Here is a 10,382-nt window from a genome sequence, read left to right on the forward strand (position 1 = left end):
AGTTCTTTTATGACACCAATATACTGCTGATACCTAATCTAGGAAGAGCCAAAACAGACAGAAAATTATAGACCAATCTCCCTAATGAACATCAGTGCAAAAAATTTTAAATAAAATTTCAGCAGAGATTATAGCAATTTATTATTATTTTATATCTGATAGAATTTATACCAGGTGAGCATGTATGGTTCATTAATAGGAAAACACTAAATGTAATTGCACATTTCAATAAACAAACTCAGAGAAATCATATGATTATCTCAGTGGATTTTAAAAAATCCTTTGGCAAAATACAAAATCGATTCCAGTTAAAAATACTAGAGAGTTATGAGTTAAGATGGTAGAGTGAATGCAGGAAATTCCAGAAGCTCTTCCCAGACCATTCTAAATATCTTTTAATTATGACATTAACCAAATTCTAGAGTGATAGAACCCACTGAAAGACTGAAACAATTTTCCTGTCTAAGACCTGGGAAGATCTGTGGGAAGGGTCTTTTCCACTGGCATTGGAAAGGGTCACAGTGAAGCCTGGACCACAGTTGCTACTGAGCTAACTGACTCCAGTCAACCAGGAACAACTTGCAGGATGTCTGGGTCCTTGAGAGTACCTGGGTACATGGCAGGAGGAGAGGTTTCCAGGCCTCTTAGCCCAGGGATTGCCATGGACAACTAGGAAGGTTAGCAGGAAAACTCTGCAATACCAGAGTGAGCAAAGAAACCGGGTCAGTGCGGGCCTCAGTATATCCAAGGCCTTAGGAATCAGAAACAGGTCTGGTGAGTCATACAGCAACAGCTTCTAGAATGCTTGGCACACGGACTGTAAGGAGGGTAATTGGAGACTTAAGAGTCTCTCAGTTATCTCTGGAGCAGGATTCAGTTCCTTTGCCCATACTCAGATCCAGGTCCTAGTCAGGAGTCCCATGCTGCCAGAGAAGAGCAAGGATCCTCCTCACAGTTCCAGTGCAGAGGGGAGTGATTGTGGTCATCCACAGACTAAGGTACAGGCCAGGAGAGCACCTAGAGCCTTTCATAAGACCTTGAAGAAATTGAAATCCCTGAAAACAGCTGCAAAGACTCATAAAAACTTAGCAAAGTATGCCATCCACTTGAAAGCAGAGCCCCACCTTAATAAAGACTTCAAAATCAAGTTAGAATGGGGAAATGAGCAAACAACTGAAGAAAAAGAATCTGACAATAGACAATTACTTTGGTCAAAATACACACTCAGAAGATAAGGTTAAAGCTTCTGTTATCCAAAGCTTCCAAGAAAAATAGAAATTTGTCTCATGCTATGGAAGAGCTCAAAAAGATTTTGAAAATGAAGTATGGAAGTTAGAGGAAAAATTGGGAAAAGAAATGAGAATAATGTGGGACAATCATGAAAACTAGTGAAGGAGATACAAAAATATCCTGAAGACAAAATCATCTTACAAATGAGTTTAGGTCAAAAATGAGTCCAATAGGTCAATGAGAAGAAGAATGCATTACAAACATATTGAGATGGAAAAGGAGTTTAAAAAACTCTCTGAAGAATATAATTCATTCAAATGTAGAATGGAGATAAGGAAAGCTGATGACTTTTGAAATGATTCATTCTTTTCACAAAGAATGTCAGATTCATTGACTTACATTTGGGCAAAATCACTCTGGCTCTCCTTGTTTGGCCAAGAATGGGTCTCATTCTAAGCCCACTTAGCCTTTGTTTGGACACTGATTAGTTCAGTGTATTTTTCTGATTTGACTAGAATCTATGAAGGACTTCCCCTACCTGTTTGATTTTTGTTTTTACCATTCAAAGAGAGGTTCCTTGGGGAATGGAGCCAAGATGTCAGCAGGACAACACCTTTTCCTAGGAGCTCTCTCCAAAATATTTCAAATACCTTAAAGTTGTGACTCTAACTAATTATTGGTGAGACAGAACTCTTTCTATGGGCAATTCTCCAGTACAAGGTAACCTGGAAGATTGTGGGAAGGCTCTGTTCCGCATGGTTGGAGAGGGTGCCAGTGAAGGAGCTCTAGCCTTCTGGGAACAGCACTTGGGTCCCTGGGATCACTGTCTCCTGGCAGCAGAAGCAGTTTCCTGATCGGCCAACCCAGGAAGCACCAAGCACAACTGGAAAGATTAGTAGAGAAACATCTTCCAGAGGGAGGTTAGAGCACAGAGCCCCCAGTGTGGATGTCAATGCAGCACATATTCCAAGAAATGGAAGCAGGCCCATTGGGCTGCCCAATAGGGAGCTGCCCAACAGCTGCTTCCAGAGCACTCATTCCTTGAAAAGCAAGGATTTGTGGAGAGACTCTCAAGATCTCTCCTCTGCCCCTGACAGGACTCTGGGGCTTTGTCCATCTTCCTACCCTGGTCACAGTCTGGACCTCCATACTGTCATAGAGCAGGGACCTGACTCACAGCCCCAGGCAGAGGGGTGTGCTTGTGATCATACACAGACCAAAGCACAGAGCAGGAGAGGAATCAGAGTCTCTCATAAGACCTTGAAGGAACTGAGGTCCATGCAGGGGTGTCCTGACAATACTCAAAAGCTCAGGAAGCACCCCAAAAACCAGGGTACAGACTGGGGAAATGAGTAAACTGAAGATAATTAATTACTTTGGTCCATGGAGGATTGAAACATACCCTCAGAAAATGAAGTCCAAGCTTCTATAACTAAAGACTCCAAGAAATATAGAAGTTGGGCTCAGGCTAAGCCAGGTCCAAAAAAGATTTTGAAAATCAAACTAGGGAGGTAGAGGAAAAATTGGGAATAGAAATGAGAAAGATGCAGGAAAAACATGAAAACCAAGTCAATAGCTTAGACAAGGAGATCCAAAAAATGCTGAAGAAAACAACACTTTAAAAATTAGTTTAGGGGCGGCTAGGTGGTGCAGTGAATAAAGCACTGGCCCTGGAGTCAGGAATACCTGGGTTCAAATCTGGTCTCAGACACTTAATAATTACCTAGCTGTGTGGCCTTGGGCAAGCAACTTAACCCCATTTGCCATGCAAAAAAGAAAAAAAACCCTAAAAATTAGTTTAGGTCTAATGGATAAAACAGTCCAAAAAGTTAATGAAGAGGAGAATGCCTTACAAAAAATTGGCCAGATGGAAAAGGAGATAAGAAAGATCTCTGTGGGAAATGAATCTTTCAAATGTAGAATGGAGCTAAAGAAGCTGATTACTTTGTGAGGAATCAAGACACAATAATTTAATACTAAAGAATGAAAAACTAAAAGAAAATGTGAGCTATCTCATTGCAAAAAACAACTGATCTGGAAAACAGATCCAGAAGAGACAATTTAAATATTATTGAACTGCCTGAAAGTCATGATTAGGAAAAGAGCTTTGACTTCATTTTTAAAGAATTTCTACAGGAAAATTGCCCTGTTATACTAGAAACAGAGGTCAAACTACAAATTGAGAGAATCCATCAATCTCCTACTAAAAGAGAGCCAAATAATATTATAACCAAGTTCCAGAACTCCCAAGTCAAAGAGAAAATATTACAAGTAGAAAGAACTACAATCAGGATTACACAGGACTTAGCAGCATCCACATTAAGGGCTTATAAAGTTTTGATTATAACATTACAGAAGGCAAAAGCACTTGGAATGCAACACAGAACCAACCTCTCAGCAAAATTGAGCATCCTCTTCCAGGAGAAACAGGGACTTTCAATGAAACGGGGGGGATTTCAAATAATCCTGTTGAAACCTCCAGAGCTGAACAGAAAGTATGATCTTCAAGTAAAGGACTCATTTGAAACATAGAAGGTAGATGAGAAGGGTAAATTGTTGAGTCCAATAGGAGGGAACTCAGGCCAACACCAATGTGATGCATAAGCTGGTTCATTTATTGATCACGGGATACATACTTTTATACTCTACATTTACGTAACCAATTACATAAGCGTTTTAGCAAGCATTTTTTTCACATGCATATCTTGTGTATGTCTTAGGTGATTGTTTTGAGAACCAAACAGTGTTTTGATAAACAGAGTGCAGAAGGTAATTATCTCAGAATGTGCTTTCTATCTGAGCCTGGGAATACATCTGGTTAGCTCAGACATGCAGCTACTCCCTTATCTAAGCTCTGAAGTACATCTTGCTTGTTAAAGCACATAGCAATTTCTGTGTTAACCCTTCATAGCTCTTAGCCTGGAACACATATAACATCACATCTCCCCCTTTTCATTTAAAGGCCTGGGAGAGCATGTTTTCTAGAGATCTCTGACAACACAAAAGGATGTATGGTCCAAACAACAAGAATATAACAAGTATAAAGCAAATTACAATTATAGGTTTTACAATTGCCAAAAGCCAAGCAGGTAATCCTAAAGATTTTAACCAATCCTTAAAGAAATCTTCATGTGCAGTTATTTTATCAAGATTTTCTTGTAATTTTTTGATTTTAGCATAGAGTGAAGCACTATTATCTGAAATATTAAAGCAACACATGCCTTCAAATTCCTCACAACCATGATTATGTAATAAAAGCAAGACATCTATTGCAGCTCTATTTTGTAGTGTAGCCTTGCGAATGCTCTGTACATCCGTAATTATATCCATTAAAGCCATGGACGTAATGTCAGCCTGAGCTTTTCCCCAACATGAAAGTTTTTTCATGTATTATAATTAATAGATGCCATTACCCCTGGTGTGAAAAAGAATATGGCTATTATTTCTGATACTGATAGAAAATTAACATTTTTATTACAGTTGGAAGCCAGAGGAATGCTCCTTGTTTTTCTAGGGCTTCTGGAGAAATTAAGGTATGGTGTGGACACTAGTGCTAATTGGCCTAGATAACAAGGTCCTCCTATAGGATGCCATGGGATAGTGCTGTATGCCTTGTCTTCACATATCAAGAATACTCCAGAGGGTAATGACTTCGCTCCCTCAATTTGTACTTCAAGGAGCCCCCATTCTGTTTTTGATAAATTCCAATAATGAAAATGCCCTGATACATTAGTGAATCATTCTCACTTAGGGGAATCCCAAGGCGCATTTTCTATATAATACTCTAAACTTCCAAATATAAAAGCTCCTGTAGCATTATAAAGTTGTGGGGAGCTCAGAAGACTAGAATGTGGGAGATGAGTAATATTCTCTTTTATTCCAGGGGGAACGCTCCACAAGAGATTTATTTCCTGTGGTTTCTGTGTAGTTGGTCTATTTAAAGCCTTCAATATAGCTCTTAATCTACAACTATTTTTCAGGGATGGCCAGGTATAATTTTACTGCTTATCACACATACATGCACAAGGACTATACTGCTGAAATCTCCTACATGTTTCCTTTAACTGTCCATAGTACCCTTTCAGTCTCTGTTTAATGTTCTCTGGGTCCAGGGGGATCCCTATGAAGCATGTCTTGAAGGGATCACCAGCTGATTTAAGGGAGACACACATTTGTTGCTGTCCTGTAGCATTAGCCAGTGTGAGCCACATATTTTCTTGATGCTGTAGATACTTAGGAATCACCTGAGTCACAAGAGCCATAACAGAGCAGGATGCAAGCACCAGCAGAAGAAGTATCATTTTTTTAGGTGAGGTTTTACCCACTTTGCAGGAACCCACTGTGGTTTCGATGAACCTGAAACAACACACGCATACCCTCGTCCCCAGGTTAGTAACTGATAGGAATTGTCCCATTGTCCAGTCTTAGGGTTAAAAACAGAGACAGAAATGTCAACACTGGCAAAGTGTGCTGCCTTCTTTGAAAAGTGAAAGTAAAGGGGCTTGTTATCTGAGATAGAATGCCTAGGGTTAAGCCAGTTCAAAACATAAATGGCTTTGCTCACTATGTTATGCGGTGATCCCCCAACATCCCCCTTTTCTTATAAAAACAAGGCTAAGCAGTTCTTAACATCCTGAAGAGCCCTGTCAGCGGCAGTCATGCCAGGCAGACCAAGGCGAATGAGACACGGACATAAAGCGGGTTGGGAGGGGGTTAAATCCTCCTCCCTCCTCTGCCAGCCCAGGGATGATTCTCGGCAGCTGCCGAGTCAAGTCCTCATTAAGCAGGAGAGTCCTTGTACTGCAGTCAGGGCAAGAGGCAACAATCATTCTCGTCTGTGTCAGGGGCAGGTTGAAGGTTTTCGCCAAAGCCTTGGCTGAGATGAGCAGGATGCAGCAGGGATCAGGGGAGCCAGGTGGGGCCGCATGGAGCAGGCAGGGCTCTGTGCTCAAGCCTGAGCACCCAACTGCCAGAGGGCGGAGGGGGAGAACAGGATCAGCTTTGGTCCCCTTGGTCCTCCCCTGCCCAGGCTGCAGAATGCAGGCGGCTCAGGGCCCCTGATCTGAAAAGCAGGTGAGAGACAAAGGACAAAGGCGGCAGCAGGAAGGCTCTGGGACTGCCCGCTCACCCACCCTCTTCCTGGCCAGGTGGTGGCAGGGATTTATTAACCCTTTTTCTGCTAGAGGAGGCACATCTGAACTTCCTCCAATAGTGGTCCTTTCAGCATCAGTCACAGCAGGGCAAGCCCACAAACTTTCAATGTCATCATAGACAGTTTTGCACAGTGTGCCATACAGTTCTTCCAGTCTCTGGGCTTCCTTGTTCTTAGTTTGGACTGCTTCCCATAAGCTTTTTCCCAGCTTATCCCATTTTTCCAAAGAGAAGAGTTCATCAGTCTTAGTAATTATGCTCTTGTCTCTTCCCCAATGCAGCACCTAGGAAATTTCTGACCTCTTAACAGGCAGGTCATATTTTTTCAATAAGTCCTCTAAGGTATTGAGCACAATGCACTCCGTGGCTGATACAGCCATTCCCATCCCAATTCCCTGAGTCACAGGTCAGCCGTAGCCACTTAAACCGCTTTTCTTCTAGTGCCAAGTGAGGGAGCTGCAGCACTTCCCTACCGAGTCGTTCCGGGGTGTCTTCTCCCCATTCGACTACCTTCCATCAGGTCAGGGTCACCAGATGTTGAGTTCAATAGGAGGGAACTCAGGCCGACACCAATGTGATGCATAAACTGGTTCATTTAGTGATCACAGGATACATACTTTTATACTCTACATTTATGTAACCAATTACATAAGCATTTTAGCAAGCATTTTTTTTTTCACATGCATACCTTGTGTATGTCTTAGGTGATTGTTTTGAGAACCAAACAGTGTTTTGATAAACAGAGTGCAGATTGTTTTGAGAACCAAACAGTGTTTTGAAAAACAGAGTGCAGAAGGTAATTATCTCAGAATGTGCTTTCTATCTGAGCCTGGGAATACATCTGGTTAGCTCAGACATGCAGCTACTCCCTTATCAAAGCTTTGAAGTACATCTTGCTTGTTAAAGCACGTAGCAATTTCTGTGTTAACCCCTCATAGCTCTTAGCCTGGAACACATATGACACCACAGGAAATTATGAGGGATTTAATGATAATGAACTGCATATATTCCTGCAAGGGAAGATGTTACTGATAATACTCATATGAACATTCTCATTATTAGAGCATTTAGAAGGAGCATATGTAGACCAGGAAGAGGAGAGAGCCAAATTTGAAGGTATAATATACTGTATAATGAAATATATATATATATATATATATATATATATATATATATATATATATAAAACCAAAGAAGCTCCTTGACTCTTTTCATTCTCACCTGTCTTAAGAAATGAAGTACTCAGAGGGTCCTATTCTTCCAATTTCTTTTTTCCTTCTTTTATTTAGATGTGGTCATTCTTGGCCTCCTGTTCTCATCTCTCTCTTACCTAAAATTGACAGAATGGACACTGCCTCATTAAAACTGAGTCCTGGGAAAAACTCAGCTTTATTTATTTATTTATTTTTACAAAAATCACTTTATACCTTTTCTACTTTATACACTTTATGTATTTCTCCCTTTTTAAGTACCCTGCATGAACACATAATCATGAGCTAAGGCATCATGCAAAATCAAATCATCTATATCCCCTTTACAAATGCATTCCCTCCAATTGAAACTAAAGCTTCAAGCACAGCAAAATCTCTTCATCTTGTGTTCATGTCCAAACTCTCTAAGTTTACTCTTTTCCTCCTTCTCTATGCCATTCCAACCAAAGCCTTACAATACTCCCCAACCAAAGTATCAGGTAAACTCTCTCCCATTGTCCCTTGAGCATCCCAACTTTGAAACTAAAACTCTCACTAATTAAAGTATGGATTAAGACAAGATTATGGCCAAATTTCATATGTCCAACCCATCTAAGGGGCACTATCTACCTCTTTGTTTTACAAATTGCTAGGTATTTAGGAAAGTAAAGTCACTTCTGATTTAATTAAGATAAGGCTCTAAGAACTCTAAATACTGGGACACCTTAAAGGTCTCTTTTAAGACCTTTAGAATTAGGGGCAGCTAGCTGACACAGTGGATAGAGCACCAGCCCTGGAGTCAGGAATACCTGGGTTCAAATCCGGCCTCAGACCCTTAATAATTAACTAGCTGTGTGCCCTTGGGCAAGCCACTGAAGCCCATTTGCCTTGCAAAACCTAAAAGAAAGAACTTTATAATTAATAGTAAGGCACTGGAGGCAATTCCAGCAAAGGGTGCCCTCATCCAAGAAAGTGGGGAATTCTATGAAGAAGACAGAATTAAAGTAGCTCAATGGAAATATGAGATGCATCAGTTTAAACACCGCAGATGGTCCCCTGGACTATTTGTGCCTGAACTGTAGTAGAACATTCTGAACTGATCTTACACTGATCAGTCACAGTCAGACCCACTGAAAATTTTCTCCAACATAGTGATGTCATTTTGGTTTTCTCTGATAACAAAGCACAAGTATTATCCATTCCCATGTACTCTAAGTAAGATCCCTTCAACTATATTCAACCTTTTATATATCCTAAGAGAAATACAGTTCTTAGGAGTTAAAAGTGTCATGTTCTCTTTGTAGGGTTGTATATAATTTAATTTTCTTGGCTAACATTTGCGTTATTCCCCTTTCATTTGCCTTTTTATGCATCTCTTGAATCTTGAATTTGAAAATTAAATTTTCTGTTCAGTTCTGCTCTTTCTAACAGAATATTTTGGAAGACCTCTATTTCATTGAACATGCACCTTTTCCCCAATAGAATATGCTGAATTTTGGAGAATAGTAAATTCTTGGCTGTAATCCAAGGTCCTTTAACCCTTGAAATATCATCCTACTCTGAAATGTAGAAGCTGTTAAGTTCTCTGTAATTCTGATTGTACTTACTTTGCAATTAAATTGCTTCTCTTTGGTTGCAGTATTTTCTCCTTTGGTTAAGAATTCTGGAATTTGACCATGATAGTCCTTGGAGTTTTTATCCTGAGGTCACTTTCTGGAGATGTTCTATGAATTATTTTTTTTCTTATTTATTAGATAAATATTGTATTTGTTTCGCAATCATATACAATAGTTTCTACCTATCATTTTTTCTAATGTTTTAAATTTTTCAAATTTTCCCCCACTCTCCCTTCCCTCCACCCCAACTTAAGGCAATCAAATAATATTTACATTGTATCCATGTTATACATTGATTAAAATCGAATGTGTGGAAAGAAAAATCATATCATTAAGAAAAAATAAAATAATAGAGATAGCAAAATTAAGTAGTACATGGGACAGCATTTTTTTTAATTGAAAGTAATAATCTTTGGCCTCTCTTTGAACTCCACAATTCTTTTTCTGTATACAGATGGTATTCTCCATTGCAGACACCCTAGAATTGTCTGTGCTTATTGTACTGATGGAATGAGCAAGTCCATTAAGGTGGATCATCACTCCCATGTTTCTATTAGGGTATACAATGTTCTTCTGGTTCTGCTCATCTCATTTAGCATCAGTTCACTTTGTATTCTTTCAAGGACTCTTGATTTCTTGATACAGTATATTGGGGCAATTTTCCTTGATAAATAGGAAAGATATTTTCCAGTGATCTAGACTTTCTAGTAGTCCAAAAATTCATAAATTACATATCCTGGATCTATTTTCCATCCATTGTTTTTCCTGTAGGTTTTTACTTTCTTCAATTTTTCCAGCCTTTTGATTTTGTTTAAAGGAATCTTGGTGTAAACTGGATTTATTATTTTAAATTTGTCCTGTTCTACTTTTTAGGGTTTTATTTTCAGTTGTTTAATTTTACTTTTTACTGAGATGCATTCCCTTTCCAGTTAGTTAATTTGAGTTTTATATGAGTTGCATTTCTTTTCCAAGTGGTCAATTTTATTTATTTGACAAGTTACATCTATTTTTCAGTTGGCTATTTTTACTTTTAAAGGAGTTGATTTCTTTGGTTAATTTTTCTTAATTTTCCTGCATGGCTCATTTCTTTTTTTCATTTTTTTCTTCCTCTCTTCTTTGGTATTTAAATTTTTTATTAAACTCTTCTATGAGGTTTTGGATTTGAGTCCAATTCAAGGTCACTTTTGAGACTTCC

Source organism: Macrotis lagotis, chromosome 1 (genome assembly GCF_037893015.1).
Source record: "Macrotis lagotis isolate mMagLag1 chromosome 1, bilby.v1.9.chrom.fasta, whole genome shotgun sequence".
Classification (NCBI taxonomy): domain Eukaryota; kingdom Metazoa; phylum Chordata; class Mammalia; order Peramelemorphia; family Peramelidae; genus Macrotis; species Macrotis lagotis.